A 12,900-nucleotide genomic window follows, 5' to 3' on the forward strand; every position below is an offset into this window, starting at 1 on the left:
CTGGTTCCTGGTTTCTCTGAAGAGTTTTACAGAAAACAAAGGATGGTTTGAGAGGCATGACTTAACAGTCAATTAAAGGAAAAGATACTCCACCCGCACCCCAAGCATAGGTTGTTCTGAATGGTACATGCCTGCTGCCTAACAATGTCCTGTTTCTCCAGCAGAGGCAAACTGCAATCCCTAAGAACTTGAGCTAAAGTAAAGCTCCCATTGCCCAACTGTGACCTGGCAACCCCATTTAAGGAAGTTGACTGAATAATAAATGACTTTCAGGCTGATGATGTGAAACAGGTGACATTTACATGCTCTTCCAGGGCTAAAGAAAGAAAACTAGCAAAGCCAAGCATATTTAAATTTGAAAATAAAAAATTGGTGCAAACTTATGCAACTTTATAGTAATGTAGCTAAATCTGTCTCTAAAACTTAGAGTATCAATTTGAATTCCTATTATTTACTGGCTTCTTGCCTATAGACTTTGGAGACACAGCTGTCTCTTATTTTCAAATGTTAAACAGATGGAACTTTTGTGTTCCAGTGAAGTCTATATTAAGCCATAGAAAATATTTGTAACATTATTTACTGTATGCATTATTTTGACTTCATCAACACTTTATTTTCCATTTTCTGAAGAGTCAAGAATCTAATTTTTTTCTCTCCATTCAGTGAGTATATTTACATCGAAACTATGGCAATCTTTTGGTTTGAAAGTTTACCAAAGAATAGTGTTTCATTAGTTAAAAATAACTTCTTGTTGAAATGAAATCTGTGTGACCATAGAGAGATGGAAACCAAAACTGTTTTTCTTAAACTTCAAAGGGAAAAGCCAAGAAATTTTAGCTGCATCAACAGAACACCAGGTACAGACCTACTGGAAATAAATAGGCTAGTTGCATAAAGTGACCCAGAAAAAAAGAAAGAAACAAAAAAAACCTTGAAGATTGACATACTTTGTGTTTATTTCACTTTTGTTGAATGCAGTGTCTGAGTAAATGAGACAAAACCTCTGCCTTCAAATAGCACATGGAATAATATATATATAATAGTATATAATATATATAATATATTATATAATATAATAATATATATTACTCAAATACACAAATAAACACAAATCAACATAAAATTACATTTTAAAAAATTGATTAGAGTATGTGTAATTAAGATGGATGTGTGTGAGCATGGGCTCACAGGGGAGGTGAGAGAACAACTTTTGGAAGTCAGTTTTCTCCTTCCACCATGGGTTCTGTGAATGGAGCTCAGGTCATCAGGCTGAACTTAGTCTGTCAGGCTTACCCAGCTATTACTTTTACTCACTGAGCCATTTGTCTGGCTCTACAGTTACCAATTGTGAAGACTGAGGAAGCACAGGCTTCCATAACGGAGACCATATCTAGAGTGGGGAAGACATTCCTGGTCAAAAAAACATTTGAATGAACTCTGATGGTTAAATAGCAAATAGTTGAAGAAGTTAATAGTGATCAACAGACAACACAGTAAGTGAAAAGTCGGAATTGTGAAGGTATGGTATACACAAGAGAGCCAGTGTGTCTGGAAACAAAATGAAGGTGTGTGTGTGTATGGGGGGGGGGGTTGGAGATGTTTTGGTGGATATACGGATTTAGGCATAATTAAGCACTCTAATGAAAAATTGAAGCCAAAGTCCTTCAATTAAAATGACATGAGGCTTACGAAATGACTCAGCAGTTAAGAGTTCTTCCAGAGGTCCAGGGTTTGATTCTCAGAACCTACCCAGTTGATTACAACTGTTTGTATCACCAGTTCCAGAAGATCTGATACCCTCTCTGGCCTCATAGGCATTAAGCATGCGGCACACAGATAGACATATAGGCAATACAGCCATACATGTGAAATAATAAATAACTAATTTTTTATAGAAAGAAAATGATGTGATAATATTTTATTTTCAAAAATCAATCTGTAATAAGGGGATGACGGGTGTATTGGCATGTCTATAATCCCAGTACACAATGGAGCCAGAGGCAGGAGGTTTGCCAAAAGTTTTAGGCCAACTTGGGACACATAGCAAGTTCCAGGCCAGTACATAGTGAGACCCTGTTTCAAAAAAAGAAGCAGGGGGATAAGGGGTTGGAGTCAGGGGAAACTTTCAATTTCAGTAATAAATAATTCAGTATAACATTCTTACCAAGAAAAAGCATAGGAGTTTGAGCAAAACTACTTTTTAATTTCATTTATTTTGAGACATAGTACTTGCATGTAGTCCAAACTGGCCATGAACTCAATAGAGCTTAAGATCCTCCTGCCTCAGCCTTCTAAATGATAGGTTATAGGTACAGCCCATCACACATGACTCAGACTAAATGGTGTTTCACTTGCTGAAAGGTAACACAATAGAGAACACAAGAAACAGATCTGGGAGAAGGACTGAGAGGTAAATAAAACTCTTGGACCCATTTTGCTCAGAGAGGTAGCTGGATTACTGTGCAGAACTTTGAAAAATTAACAGTGATAGAAAATAAAATTGAGATCTGAGGTCAAGGGGAGTGGTGTCAGGTTTTGGGTTGGGAACCAAAGAACTATCTAGGAAGAAGGGTTAAGCCGGAAATCGACCAATCATTCCAGAGTGTTGAACCCTTCTCTCTCAAGTTCTCTGAAGTTCGATTGGATTAAGTTGATTTAGGACTGCAATTGATTTTAATTTTTTGCTGCAAGATAATTCCTTTGATCAAGATAATATAATTTAAGACCTGGAACTATTTTTATGATTATTCAAATATAATGCATTCACTGAAAAATAACTAGGTAAGCATTCATAAGCAGATTGGATAGGTCAAAAAATACAGAAGCCAACCTGGAGATCTTACTGAGCACAGTCAGCAATATGAGTGATAATGAAATAATGGTAATTCATTACAAAATACTTCATTTAAAAGAAATTCATTAATAGAAAAAATTCCAAAAGTAGGGGGAATGAAAAAGAGGAGAGCAAGCTCTTGGGCTGTTTTGCTTGTTTTTATTTGTTTTGTTTTGTCCTTTGAGATAAGCCTCAAGGGTATATGTAAAACTCAGCTTGGCTTCAAATTCAACCTCCTCAGGTTTCAGTTTCCTAAAGAAGCAAGATTGCAGGCATTTAATACCACACCCACCTAGCTGAGAAAGTTTTTCATTGAAGAACAATAGCTAGGAAATGTGGACAGATTGGTAGAATTAGAAAATCATTTGGTTAACTAATGTAATAATTGACAAAAGATTACTAGTTGATGTCACTACTCCTAGGTGAAAGGTTAGAAGATATTCATTCTTAAAGTACATCATCTGTATTGTCCATACTTCCCCCAGCAAGGGGGTTCAAATACCTGCACCTATAGGGGACATTACTCAGTCAAACCACCAGAGTGAGTTTCAAGCTTAATAGCAAGGCCTGTTTCAAAACAAAAGCCAAAATATCAATTTCATGAATTCCAAATAGTGGGATTTCTTATAAAACTGAAAAAATACCGATATCATGAGAGATAAAACAATGAAACTATTTTAGATTGAAGGACATTTTGTTTGTTATCTACATAGTGGATATTTAAAAATATTACAATGACATTCAGAAAATTGAAATAGATTCATGGAATAATATTATATATGATAGGAATATTAATTTCTTAACTATAGTAATGATAAGAATTATTATGTATGATAATACATATTTTGTTTTAATTTTGTTTTGAGGCAAGGCCTCACTATGTAGCCCTGAATAGCATAAAACTCAAAGAAATGCTTTCTCTCTCTCTTTTTCATGTATTCATTCATTTAATTTTATCTTAGTGTGTGCACATGCAATAGTGCACGTATAGAAGACAGAGAACTATCTGGGGGATCTGATGCTCTCCTTGCACCATGTGGGTCCTGAGGATTTGAACTCAGGCTTTCCAGGTTGGTGGCAAGTACCTCTACCTGATGAGCCATCTCCCAAGCCTTTAATTTTATTTAATTACATTTATTTTGTGTGTGTGTCTGTCTGTGTGTGTTTGTGTGTGTGTGTGTACACCTGTGCCACAGCATGAGTGTGAGGTCAAAGGACAACTTGCAGGAGTCGGTTCTTCCACCATGTAGGTCTTGAGAATAAAACTCAGGCAATTAGGCTTGGAAGCAAGCACCTTTACCCACTAACCATCTACATGGCTCACCCTTTGCTCTTAAAAGGCAGGAGTACATGCAAATATTTAGAGGATGAAGAATCATTTTATATGTAGAGTAAGATCACATGCTTCAGGTATAACCAAATGTTTACACATGCACAGATATAGGCAAGCATTCCTCACTTATAATAACTATAGAAATAGTACAATGCTAGGTATGGTGGAACCACCTGTAATTTCTGGGAGGCAGAGACAGGAGGACCACTTCAAAATCATTGTCAGCAGCTCCATTGTGAATTCCAGGCCAACCTCCATTACATGAAATGGCTTGGCAGGGAAAGGGGGAGAACCAACTCCACAAGTTGTCCTCTGATTTCCACATGAACACTACAGTATATACATACACATACATATAAAGACATAAGACACACAAATAAGTGAGGGGGGTGGGGGGAGAAAAAAGCATTTGGGAGTGAAGATTGGGGGTGAATGTGATTAAGATACATTGTATACATATATGAAACCATCAGAGAATAAAAGTATTCTTAAAAACATCATTGTGGAAATATTAACTCTTTATTTTTTCTTTTTTTTGATTTTTTATTAGTTCAAATTAGGAACAAGCTTGTTTCACATATCAATCCTTTCTCCCTGTCCTTCCCCTCATACCCACGGCTCCTCCCCCCCCTACACCCACCCTAACCACCCTCCACTCCCCAGGCGGGTAGGGCCCTCCACAGGGGCTCCACAAAGTCCACCACATCATTCTGGGCCTGGCCTAGGCCCTTCCCCATGTGTCCAGGGCAAGAATGCATCCCCTTCACATGGGATGGGCTCTCAAAGTCCCTTCTTACACCAGGGAAAAATACTAATCCACTACCAGGGGCCCCCTAGTATGCAGAGGCCTCCTCATTGACATCCATGTTCAGGGGTCTGGATCAGTCCTGTGCTGACCTCCCAGACAGCAGTCTGGGTTCAATGTGATCCCCCTTGTTCAGGCCAGCTGTTTCTGTGGGTTTCACCAGCCTGGTACCGACCCCTTCGATCTTCATTCCTCCCTCTCTGCAACTAAGTTCCAGTTTATAAATGTAGGAAAAGTAAAGTAAAACTGATTTTTATTTAGTACACTGTAATTCAAAAAACAAAACAAACAAACAAACAAACAAAAAATTCTGGGCTGAAGAGATGGCTCAGCAGCTAAGAGCACTGGCTAGTCTTCCAGAGGAGCTGGGTTTGATCCCAAGACTCACAGCCGTCAGGGATCCAATAGCCTCTTCTGGCCTTCCCATGGTGTACAGATATACATACGGGCAGAACATTCACACACTTTTAAAAAATTAAAAATAGAAACATTTAGTAGTAAAATATTTAATTTTTTTCCTATAAAAATATAGCAAGAGCAAATTGAATAGCATTGCTTCTTCTAACATAAAAAAATGTAATCTATGAGTCAGCCATCTTTTTTTTTTCCTTAATGCATCCACAAATTGCTATAAACCTAAGTTTGGATTAACTGAGATTATTTTTCTTTAATTTTAATTTATTTTAAATTGGGTTTCTGTTGGCTTGGGGCTTGCAGGATGATTTGTTTTTCTGGGCCAATGTGGGCATGTGGAAGAGACAACACAGAGCTTGGAAAGCTGGCTGAAGGGAGAATGTAACCATGGGGTGGGAGTGTGACCCGACAGATAGCCAGGGGCTAAGGAAGAAATTGTAAGTGACAAGCAGGAAGAAAAGCATTGCTTCTATTTTGGGAGCAAAGGTGGCTAACCCAAGAGGAGTCACAGGCTGGGGATAGAGCTCAGTGTTAGCTTCAGTCTTCCACACTAGAAATTACCACCACCAACACCAAGCAGAGCGTCTCCCCCAAATTTACAAAACCACAAACACCCAATGAAGGAGAGTGAACAATGGTATCACAGTATTCTGTGATAATGGAGACTGACAATATAGATTGGGCCTCTACACATCATGTGAATTCTCTATGACCTCTCCTCCTGGCTATTCTTACGAAGATGGGCTAGCAGAAATGATATGACTTTCAAGAAGCCGTGAAAGTTAGTTGTCTGCCCTATGAATAAGAGGAGTGGGAAATAACTAGTCTACAGAGGAAGATAAAAAGAGTAATTGGGTGAAAAGAACTCACATCTTAATTCTGAAATATAGAATGCAATCGCTATAATGCTATTTATACTAAGCTTGTGAAATAATGAAGACAAGATTCAGAATATGGCTGTGAGAATAAATGATTCCAGTGGAATGGACTAGAAAGTCATCGAGGATGAAAGGTTCAAGGTCTAGAGGCCTTGGTTGATTCATTTTTATAGATGATGAAATCTTCAGTGCTAGCAAAGAGGAAAATAGAGTGAGTGCAAGAATGAGCCCAACTCAATAGTTTTCAAACTTTAGAGTGTTAATCTCAAAAATAGATATAGAGCTTAGATGGCTCACAGAGGAGTGAAGGAGGATAGAACCTAGGCTTCTGTATATTTTTTTAACCATATCTCAGGCAATTTGAAATCTACAACAAAATTTGGAACCCACTCCCTAAAAGTTAGTAGAGAGATAACTGATTACACATCCATAACAAAATATACCACAAGAAAATGGGGGAAAGTAGTTGAGAGCCCCAAGGAGGCGAACTTTTGTTAAAAGAGGGTAGGGAACTGTGGCCCAGAAATAGTAATAAGGACAACTAACTTCCCAAACCTTTATTCTTAACTGCTCTTTTCCTTTCTGTGATAATGAATGTTTATCATTCAATTATGATTCTAAAAGAGATACATTGAAAGTCCTAACCAATCATATTTCAGAATGTGACCTTAAAAATAAGGTCACATGTAGTTAGTGAAAATGGGGTCATAGCAAAGTGGACTCCAAACTAATATGATTGTTATTTTTCTATGGAGATGGCTATACGCACAACAGACCCTCGGACAGGATGCTATATGATGATGAAGGGGTAGAGTTACGGAGCTGCAAGCAAGGAATGTCAAAGACTGCCACCATACCACTAGAAGCTAGGAAAGGGCAAGGGCAGATTCAACTACAGGTTTCAGAAGAGGTATGGGCTTGCTGACACCTTAGTTTGTACTTCTAGTTTCCAGAATTTAAAAAATAGATTTGGATTACCTAAGCCATCAAGTTTGTGGTAGCTTGTTAAAATTTTCCTAGAAAATACAGTGGGATTGACATATTCCAAAATTTACTTTCCTACATTCTGTTCATGTCCTGTCCTGGTCTCCTTTGTACTAAACTTACAGTCTCTCTCAGGACAGAGAAACCTTGTGTGAATCAGTGGATGTCATCAGCCTAGCAACAAAAAAAGAAAAAGCCCATTTCTTCCCAACATGCTAGAGCTGAACGTAGTACACATTATCTCTTCTTGATGAGATGACTGGCTTCTTTCTACATCTGCTGTTGATAGATGAGTCAGTTCATATGAGACAGGAAACTCATTGGAGGAGGTGTATGTTAGCTGTTTTGTTTTTTTTTTAAAGAAAAGAAATCCCATAAGATATGCCTACATGTTGCTTAGAAGAAAGCACTTCCCATGAAGAGTATTTCAACAGTCTTCATAAAAGTGTTGAGGAAACTCCAGGCGTGCATAATGGGTTCCAATCCCCAAAGGCCTCCCCGACCTCTTCTACTTTCATAATGTTCCCCTAGTTGTCACTTAAAGAAAAGTCTTGCTTCAAGAATTGTCTAAAAGACCACACTAGCTAGCTCCTGGAAGGATTAAATTCCTTAATTTAATTTATTTAACAAAAACTACAGAAAAACAAACAAGTGAGGTGTTGGCCAAGGAAGAAACAAAGAAGCATACTATATTCCACTTGGTTTTCTGAAGTCTACAATAGCTCCTCCTTCTGATATGTTAGACCAATACATACTTTGCAGCCTAGAAATATTACTTAGAAAAAAATGAAACTTTCAGGAAATCTCCAAGGTTCAGGTAAAGGACTAAAGTGGCTTGAAGATTCTAGAGGGAGGATATAGCAGTTGTTGGCAGCTTAGGAGTAGTATAGGACTTATGAATGGAAGAGGGTGTCACATGCTAAGTCTTCTCTTATTGCACAACCTTCAGTATGGACTGGAAGAGGGGTGGGGTATGTTAAAAGAACATTTGGAGTAGAGATGACTCTAAATCTTAATCCAACCTTCTGTAAAACAGTTTTACTTGGACGCTCTCTAGTTAACTGAATCTCACTGCTTCCAAAACTTAGCTCAGCCTCCTATTTCATCTCCCTCTACCAATTTTGTCTCCTTCTCTTCAATGTCCTTTTTATGTGCCATCCTAAATTACAAAAAAAAAAAGTCTTTTGTGCTGATGCAAAATGCTCTCTTTAGTATGTTCTCCAATCAGTCTCCATTCTTCTTTATATCCCTGAAACTGCCTGGTCAAGGCCTTTAGTGACCGTGTGGTGTCCATCCTAATAGTCACGGTTCTTCCCTCATCAGCATTCAAACTGCACACTTTCCAGCTGCTTCTTCTCTGCCTTCAGCCTCGGGTATGTGACATAGTCTGTTTTCCCTTCTATTTCTTTGTTCCTTCTCTGTTTTCTCACAGGTTCCTCTTCAGCCAACCTCCAAAATATAGGCTTCTGAGATTTCTTTAAATCCTATTGATATGTATTAATAATACTGTTAATATGTATTAATAATACCGTTAATATGTATTATTAATAAACTGATAGTAGGTGCCCAACTTCTAAGTATAAATACTAATTTGATGTGGCTTCTTTTGCTTCTTCTGTCAAGCATCTGAAACATGACATATCTGACCTTCATCCAAATTTTTTGTTTGTGTTTATTTTGTTTAGTATTTATTTGTACATATGTGGTTGTGTGTGTGTGTGTGTGTGTGTGTGTGTGTGTGTGTGTGTGTGTGTGTGTGTGCATGTGTGTAGACATGAACATGACACCTAATGTGTTTGGAGTCACAGGGCATCTTGTGAGTTGTCAGTGTTTGAGAATATTGGGTCTCTGGCTTCTGGGTTTCTTCCCACTCCAGGCTCCCTGGCTCCAGTGCTTTCTGCAGATTCTGTCTCTGCCTCCTGGCTTGCCTACTTAACAGTATGGGGGTTAAAGATGTATGCCACTGCATTTGGCTTGTACATGGGTTCCAGGGACTGAATTCTCTTGGCTTTCATACCTAGTGCTTTTATTCACTGAGCTGTCTTCCTGGCCCTCTTTTGCTTAGCTTTTGAGACTGGGTCACACTATGGTGCCCAGTCTCTTGAATAACTAGGATGGCAGGGTTATGTCACCATGAATGGTTGGTTCAACCAAACTCTTGAATCACTTCAAATCTTCCTTGCCTGAACTGCTATTCCCTATATTTTCAGCTTAGGAAATGGTACTTTAGTTTATTCAAGCTAGAAATGCTTCCATTCCTTTATCTTGCACATCTAAATACTTTATAATTCCTATGGTTTCCTACAAAAAGAAGTCTCCAATCTGTTACTTCTGTTTATTCCCCTCCTATCACTTTGGTTTAGGCCAGTACTTAGATTCTGGACACCAGTATCCAAGCTGGTCTCTCAGATGTACTTCTTGGGACTTTGTTCCCAAACTCTGCCCCCATATTTTTGCCAAGAGCCAGCTAAGCAGCAGACTATTAAGAATGTCTTAATGTACCCACAAGGGTATGTATAGATTGCCTTCTACTAGTCTCTCTAATCTCATTCTGTTCTCTCCACCCACAGAGCTTCAGCCTGTTGCCTTTTCAGTTTCTGGGACCAGCCCAACTCTTTCCCACCTCAAAATTTTGCATAAATGGTTCCCTTTTCCTTGAACACTCTCTGCCTACTACTTGATATGTATTCTCTTGATTGCACTTGACATTTGGTACAGTGATTGGTCCATAGTAGGCTCTTACAAAAATTGAATCTAACTGGATCATTTAATAAACAACCTGATGTTATGTGAACAGGACATAGAGGGTTTGTATTAGTCCAGATTCTCTAGAGGAACAAAACTTATAGAATGAAATATATAGAGAGAATGATATATAAATTTCATACATATGGGATTTATTAGAATGACTTACAGGCTATGGTACAGCAAGTCCAACAATGTCTGTCTGTGAATAGAAGGTTCAAGAATCCAGTAGTTGTTCAGTCCACGAGGCTGAATGTCTCAGCTGGTCTTCAGTATGCACCATAATCCCAATGAAGTATGCTCTAATACCAGTAAAGGAATGAACTTAACCAGTGAGCATGAAAGCAAACAGGCAAATGGGTCAGGTTTTCTTCTCCTATGTCCTTTACATAGGCTGCCAGTAGAATGTGTGGCCCAGATGAAAGGTGGGTCTCTCTGACTCAAAAGATCTGGATTAAAGGTGTATCTTCCCACTTCAAAAGAGTCGGTTGAAAGTGGGTCTCCACAATTCAAATTATTTCATTGAGAAACCCTCACAGGTGTGCCCAGCCACATAGGTTTAGTTAATTCTAGATGTAGTCAAGTTGACAACCAAGAGTAGTCATCACAGGGACCATCCCCATGAGCCAGAAAATGCTCTTTGGAACAGCAGAATGATGTTTATATAGATGCCCATGACTGGTGCGTCTTTTGTTTTAAGGATTCTGCTATTCTGTTAATCAATTAAAAATAGTTTTTGACAGAATGGTATTTAGGTAGCATGATACAAATTAACTGCTTCCAGAAGAAAGATTATAATTTAGATAAATAACAATTGCCCAGGCAGTGATATTAGAGACGGGTACTTGCCAAATGGTATAGACTCATGGGTCCTGACATTCTCATCACCAAAGATTCATCTCATTATACTTTTTCGAACAAGATTTCAGGTTTGTGGCCATTTGTATGCTAAGAAAACTGCATTACTATTTTTCTATTTTTAGTCATATGTAACCCCAAATTAGACATCTATAACAGAAGTCTGGAGTAGGGCTAGCTAGGTAGTGCATTTAAGCATCATTAGAATTTTCACTGGGCTTCTATATTAAAACATCTTACCATAAACTATATTGGATTCAAAACTTTAACATATATATTTTTGTAAGGAAAACAATACACAGCTGACTGGGTGTTGGCTGACGCCTTTAATTATGGCACAGGGGAGGCAGAGATAGGTGAATCTATGTGATTACCAAAGGCTGTCCGGGTCTACAGAGAGTATTTCAGGACATCCAAGGCTACATGGAGAAACCCTATATTGAAAAACCATAAAAGATAACAATATACATAATTTATCCTTTTCATATGTCTCACCATTGCTTTTTGCAGATTAGTAACTGTAAGTGAATTAGATTTCATGGGGGTAGGAGGTAAGAAATTAGTGTACTATAGTGATATTTTGAAAATAAGGTAAGTAAGCTTTTTTGTTGATGATAATGAGACAGTGGCTCTTGTAGCACAGGCTGACCTTGAACTTGCTGTGTGGCTGAAGATGACCTCAGAATTTCTGATCCTCCTGCCTCCCAAGTGCTAGGATTATAGGATTATAGGCATGCACTTTTTGAGTGCTGGGAGCACTCCACCAACTGAGCTATTTCCACAGATGGCAACTCGTTTTTCTTTCCATTTTTTTCTTTAACTTGGAATTGAACCCAGGGTCTGGAGCATGCTAGGTATCAAGTTATACGCATTCTGTGAATAAACTTTCTTTTTTTAGTTAGCACCATTGGGTAATCTTTTATCCTGCACTTATGGTAGGATATAACATGATGTAACTAGTCAAATCCAATTTATCCACAAAAGACTCTGTTCTTATTCTGTACTTCTTAAGTAATTATGATCATTTTCAACAGCATACATTCCCCACGAGTAATTTCTGTCAAGAGAAATATGTAAACATTTTATGTACATAAATGTGCTTACATCTATGTGCTTACAAATGTCTGAAATGAACTAAAGATACGTTTTGGGTTGTTGCTTTGAGAATATTCCCTAAAATGTAATCATTATGAACTAAATTGGTGCTTCTATAGAGGAATTCAGAATAAACAAGCACATGATGTTACATAAATTCTAAGGAGGTGTGTTAATCATATAGATTTTGGGCAACTTAACACTGGATTTCAAGATATTTTAATTCATAATTTTGCTAACAGGTGCAGAATCTTGAATTTTTATAGCTTCTGTGTGGGAAGCAATTTGTAGTGGAGTTGGTGGCAATTTTATCTTACTAGACAAGTGCTTGATAGATCCAGCATTTTGGGTACATAAAATAATTCCAAAATGGATCTAAATTTTGCCTTTTTTTCCTGTCAAGATATTTAAAAAACACCCCCATCTTAAACCCTTAGAGGAATTTATAGATAGATATTTTTCGTCACATTTTTGCCACAGATGAAATGGAACAATTATCCAGACTTTTCTCATGTTACATAGTCTCTGCAAATCTATAAAGTAACACTGTGGGATTGTTTTTCTCTATCAAATGCAAATAAACATTTTACTGTGGTAAAATATAGGTAACATCAAACTTACAAATTAATCACTTTTAATTACAATTCACTGTTACCAGTAACATTCACAATATTGTGCAACCATCACTACTGTTTCCAAACTTTTTCCCTATCTCAAAGAGAAACTCCAATTAAACACAAATATTTGGAATGAGCTTTTTGTCTTCATTGTCCACTTCTTTTCTCTCACACCGCTCATCTCTAGTTCTAGCATGGCGTTATATACATGGTGGATACTTGATAAATATTTTGCTAGTGAGTAAACTATTTAATAAACACTTATTTAACATGTTGACAACTGTGCCATAATGTTGGGAAAAAATGGAGTTCCAGTTGCTCTATGCCTTCACGAATAG

Source organism: Cricetulus griseus (genome assembly GCF_003668045.3).
Source record: "Cricetulus griseus strain 17A/GY chromosome 1 unlocalized genomic scaffold, alternate assembly CriGri-PICRH-1.0 chr1_0, whole genome shotgun sequence".
Lineage (NCBI taxonomy): Eukaryota > Metazoa > Chordata > Mammalia > Rodentia > Cricetidae > Cricetulus > Cricetulus griseus.